Below are 6,000 nucleotides of genomic sequence, written 5' to 3' on the forward strand. Positions count from 1 at the left end.
GATGCTTGTCATTGATCCGACCCTTTCACTTGTCTTTGTACCTGACCTGTCATTGTCCCTAGTCTTGCTCCATTCTCTGTCTCCATACTTGTCCAGATGTTTGTCCTTGACCCCATTCTATTCCCTGTCTCTGGTTAGCTCCTGTCCCTAGTCATGTTCCAGTCCCTGTCCAGGCACCTCCTTTTTTCCTGGCTACCCCCATAAACTCTGTGGAGTTTGTTTTCATGCCTTGCAGTGTGTGAGAGGGAGTGAGTGTATAATAGAGAGATTCTCTCTCCTCTTCTGTCAGTTTGTCTCTGCAAGTCCTGTAATGAAGAATCTCGCTGCGGCTTCCACACACGCACACACACACAGCCACTGAGACAACATACACTTCCACACCTCCACAGAGTGGCCATGAAACAAACCCCATTGTGTTGTTAACAAAGAGACGAGAGCAACCGCACTGAGACTGAAGCGTGTGCAAACACACACAGAATCACACAATTATGCAGTATTTGGAGGTTTTACATTGACTCCAATGCCACTGCACCAAAATAAAAGGGAGAAGAAATGAGGTTAAATCTGAAAAGAGAATAAAAAAGTACAAGTTACTATTTCTGTCAAATAAATACTCACAAACATGTTTTGCATTAATTGGGATACTTACAAAACCTGCTGAATACACTATACGGCAATAACACTAAATCAATCTCTCTCTCCCTTCTCTGTATTTGTCTCTCTCTTTCTTTTTTCTATCCTTTCCTTTCCTTTTTTTTCATCCTTTCCTTCTTTATTCTTTTTGTATGCATTTCTATCTCTTTCTCTCTTCACTCTCCCTCCTTGTATCTCTTTCCTTCTGCTTTTCTCTCTCTTTTCCAACCTTTCCCTTCCCTTTCTACGACTTTTTTTTCTCTCTCCCTTTTCTGTCTTTACCTCTGTCTCTCTGTCTCTTTTTTATCTCTCCTTTTTCTGTCCCTTTTTCTCTCTCGCCTCTCTTTCTTTTTTCTCCCTTTATCTCCCATCTCTTTGCCTCTCTTTTCCTTTTCTCTCTTCTTTTCTTAAGTTTTCTGTCTTTCTTAGTCTCTAATTTCTCTCCTGGTCACTTTTTTCTCTTTCCCTCTTTTTCTCCCTATCTTACTCTCTCTCTTGCTCTTGGTGTGTAAATTCTTATTTGTAGTGTTTTAAGCATCGCTTTCTGTCAAACCAATCAGGGTTGCTTAGCAACCACTGCTAAAGACAGTTATTGATTGACGTTTATGTAATTAAAATGATTATGAAGTAAAAACAGTCAGAAAGTAAAGACTTTCACATCCTCACAGCTAACAGACTGATTTACGGTGAACATACAGTTCACTAAAATGACCCACAATTTGCTATAAAAGTATAAAAGTATATAAACATGAATTAATCTGCATGGAAACCATAACAATATGATGATAAAATCACGCCAGTTCATAAGTTTCACAATAATCAGCAGGAAACTGTAAATGAAAATATAGAAATATTAGTGATGAACAGAGCTGCAGACGAGCTGCAGAACATCGACAAGTTCTGAAAATATTCATCACCAGAATTATCCTCATAAAACTAGTTTTTACTTTCTGTATTTAAAGGTGTGTGTGTGTGTGTGTGTGTGTTTCTGTATTTAAAAGTGTGTGTGTGTGTGTGTGTGTGTTTCTGTATTTAAAAGTGTGTGTGTGTGTGTGTGTAGTCTCTGTATTTAAAGGTGTGTGTGTGTGTGTGTGTGTAGTCTCTGTATTTAAAGGTGTGTGTGTGTGTGTGTGTGTAGTTTCTGTGTTTAAAGGTGTGTGTGTATGTGTGTCTGAGTGTGTGTGTGTGTGTGTGTGTAGTGTCTGTATTTAAAGGTGTGTGTGTGTGTGTGTGTTGTTACTGTACTTAAAGGTGTGTGTGTGTGTGGGTGTTTCTGTATTTAAAGGTGTGTGTGTGTGTAGTGTCTGTATTTAAAGGCGTGTGTGTGTCTGAGTGTGTGTGTGTGTGTAGTGTCTGTATTTAAAGGTGTGTGTGTGTGTGTTGTTACTGTACTCAAAGGTGTGTGTGTGTGATTGGGTGTTTCTGTATTTAAAGGTGTGTGTGTGTGGGTGTTTCTGTATTTAAAGGTGTGTGTGTGTTTGTGTAGTTTCTGTATTTAAAGGTGTGTGTGTGTGTGTGTGTAGTGTCTGTATTTAAAGGTGTGTGTGTGTGTGTAGTGTCTGTATTTAAAGGTGTGTGTGTGTGTAGTGTCTGTATTTAAAGGTGTGTGAGTGTAGTGTCTGTATTTAAAGGTGTGTGTGTGTTTGTGTGTGTAGTGTCTGTATCTAAAGGTGTGTGTGTGTTTGTGTGTCATTATTGTATTTAAAGGTGTGTGTGTAGTGTCTGTATTTAAAGGTGTGTGTGTGTGTGTAGTGTCTGTATTTAAAGGTGTGTGTGTGTAGTGTCTGTATCTAAAGGTGTGTGAGTGTGTGTGTCATTATTGTATTTAAAGGTGTGTGTGTAGTGTCTGTATTTAAAGGTGTGTGTGTGTAGTGTCTGTATTTAAAGGTGTGTGTGTGTAGTGTCTGTATCTAAAGGTGTGTGAGTGTGTGTGTCATTATTGTATTTAAAGGTGTGTGTGTAGTGTCTGTATTTAAAGGTGTGTGTGTGTGTGTAGTGTCTGTATTTAAAGGTGTGTGTGTGTAGTGTCTGTATTTAAAGGTGTGTGTGTGTGTAGTGTCTGTATTTAAAGGTGTGTGTGTGCGTGTGTGAGTATGTAGTGTCTGTATCTAAAGGTGTGTGTGTGTGTGTAGTGTCTGTATTTAAAGGTGTGTGTGTGTGTGTAGTGTCTGTATTTAAAGGTGTGTGAGTGTGTGTGTGTGTCATTATTGTATTTAAAGGTGTGTTTGTAGTGTCTGTATTTAAAGATGTGTGTGAGTGTGTCGTTACTGTATTTAAAGGTGTGTGTGTGTGTGTGTATGTGTGTGTGTCCTTACTGTATTTAAAGGTGTGTGTGTGAGAGTGTGTGTCATTATTGTATTTAAAGGTGTGTGTGTACTTTCTGTATTTGAAGGTGTGTGTTTGTGTGTGTGTGTCATTACTGTATTTAAAGGCATGTTTGTGTGTGCGCGTGCGTGTAGGTGTGTGTGTAAATGTATATACATGTGTGTATATATGTAAATACATTTGTGTGTATATCTGTATATGTGTATGTGCATGTACGTGTATATATGCATGTATTTGTGTGTGTGTATGTGTGTCTATGTGCACGTATGTGTGCTGCAGTGCTGAAGCTCGTTAATACATGAATTTCACACATTATGTGTGTATATATGTGTTTATGTGCGTATGTTTGTGTGTGTGTATATATAAACGTATGTGTATGTGCTTGTATGTGTATATGTGTGTGATAATGTGCGTGTGTATATATGTGTGTATATGAGTGTATATGTGTGTGCATATGTGTGTGTGAGCTGCAGCCCTGAAGCTCATTATTACATGCAGCCTGAATTTCACACGTTAAATCACACTGTTAGCTGCTGTACAGTTCTGCTGCTGAAGGTGGCAAAGCTCAGCTCACACACAGCCAGAACTCTGATAACTCTGTTACTGCCAGAACAAACATACGTCTCTAAGCTCACACACTCCTCACCATCCACACCAGCCACAGCATGTGGGGAGTCGGGACAGTTCGGCAGTTTTCGGAGTAAAAAAGACACACTTATATACTTGTGCAGACAGACATGGCACTTTACCTTATACTGTACTTACAAATCATTTCAGAAGATTCATATCTTGTACATGCAGTTCGCTACAAATAAAAAAGGAAACCTTGTTTATGGCACTGAAAGTGACATGAGGTTTGATCCTCTGAGCCGAAAGGCCATGATTGAAGTGCCCTTGAGCGAGGCACCCGACCCCCAGCTGCTCCCGAGGGCACTGTGGATAGGGCTGCCCACCGCTCCGGGCAAGTGTGCTCACTGCCCCTTAGGGTGTGTGTGGGTGTTTCACTGCAGGGATGGGTTAAATGCAGAGGTCAAATTGTGTGTAAGCACAATTGGTCAGTGGTTCTGAGTTCTTTCTTCCAAAACACACAATACTATGTACACTCTTAAAAAAGGGCAATGCAAGCCATTGCAGATTGGCTGGTGATGTCTGGACACACAAATTTGATCTGATCACTTGCAGATAACAGTGTGGACAGTTGTTCCAAAAGGTTTGAGAAACACATCCAGTTTGCCTGCAGTTTGAACAGCCATATAGGACTGTATACATTATACAATTGTAATTACTTTGTGTACCTTCTCAACTCATCATACAGTTGTGACATCAATCAAATTATATGTTGTTTTTTTCAGGTGGTCCTCAGAAAGCTAGTACATTTATATTGGTAATAACAAACCTACAGGAACAAAGCCGTCACTCACTGGTTATTTATTATTTACTAATTATGTATAGCTGGTTGGTTTGGAGGCTTATATCATACACTATCATACGCTAATTGGCTTGTCTTTGATATGTTTACCGTTAACTCGTGCATTGTTTACCGTGGTCTACCGTGTTGCCATGGTAACAGAGAATGTTCTGGCTAATGATATGTCACAGCTGGTAAACTTCCTGGAACTCGTCATGTTTACCACTATTATTTAAGACTCAGTGAAGATTCTGTAAGTGTTAGAAACACAAATGATGAGTCTCTGATTTTATGAGGACCTATGAGGTTTAAGCACCTTAAACAACCCTATTTGGCAGAAGTCTTCATAGAAACGTCCAAGTCCTACAGATGTCATTGGACAGCCTCAGAAATCCCGCCCAATCCTGAGATTTCCCCTCACAGTGTGATTTGGAAGCTCCGGTCCAGACTGGTGTGAAAAATTAATTGACCGCCCAAAGGGGCGGACTCGTCGCCTGTTTAGATTCTGAGCTTGGACGCTTTCAGATGAACCCCGGAATGCTGGCAGTGGAGGTTAGGTGTTAATTAAAATATGGTTGCTTCCAGCATCAATAAGAAGAAAAAAAAGGGTTTCAGCCCCACTGAATGACTTTGGGTTTGTTTTCCTGACGTCGACCTTAACCCCCTAAAATCTCAGCCTTTTTACATCCTACGTCTACATGAACCACAGATCAAACTGGCTGAGTTATTCTTTAGTTAAAGAAGCATGTAATAAATGTTTGGACCCAATGGTGGGTCCTGGACATTTAAGAGACTAAACCTCATCAGTGTAGTTACAGCACTGGACAAAAATCTGGAGGCAGAATTATTATAATCCTTAATTATAAACCTTATAATTAAGTCAACTTGCCAGAAACCAACACAACAAAGCATGTATAGTGACATCTATCTCATATCTACAAAATGCTGTCTTTACAAGATAAAGACAAAACATTATTAACTTTAATATGCATTAATGGGGTGATATAATAGTAATTTTAGTAATTTTAAGAAAGAATCCCAAGTTATTTTAACTCCTGCTATAAAATGAACTATTAAAATAACCCATTATATTAATACTGTGTTATAAAATGAACTACAGAAATAATCCCAAATTATATTAAACCTGTGCTATAAAAGGAACCATAGAAATAATCCCAGGTCCTATTAATCCTGTGCTATAACATTAATCATATTTATAATTTCAGATTATATTAATCCTGTGCTATAAAATTAATCATAGCTATAATTTCAGGTCATATTAATCCTGTGTTGTAAGATGAACCATAGAAATAATATCTGGTTTTATAATCCTGTGCTAAAAAAGAAAAATAAAAAAAGAAAAATAGAAATAATCCCATAGAAATTACCTCAGGTTATATGAATTCCATGCTACTAAAAAACACAGAAATGACCCCAGGTTAAACGAGTTTCCTGCTATGAAATTAACTGTAGAAATAACCTCAGGTTACATTAATCCTGTGCTAAAAAATTAACTGCAGAAATAATCCCAAATTATATTAATCCTGTTCTATAAAATGAACTATAGAAATAATCCCAGGCTATATTAATCCTGTTCTATAAAATGAACCATAGAAATAATCCCAGGGTACATT

Source organism: Colossoma macropomum, unplaced genomic scaffold (assembly GCF_904425465.1).
Source record: "Colossoma macropomum unplaced genomic scaffold, Colossoma_macropomum, whole genome shotgun sequence".
Lineage (NCBI taxonomy): Eukaryota > Metazoa > Chordata > Actinopteri > Characiformes > Serrasalmidae > Colossoma > Colossoma macropomum.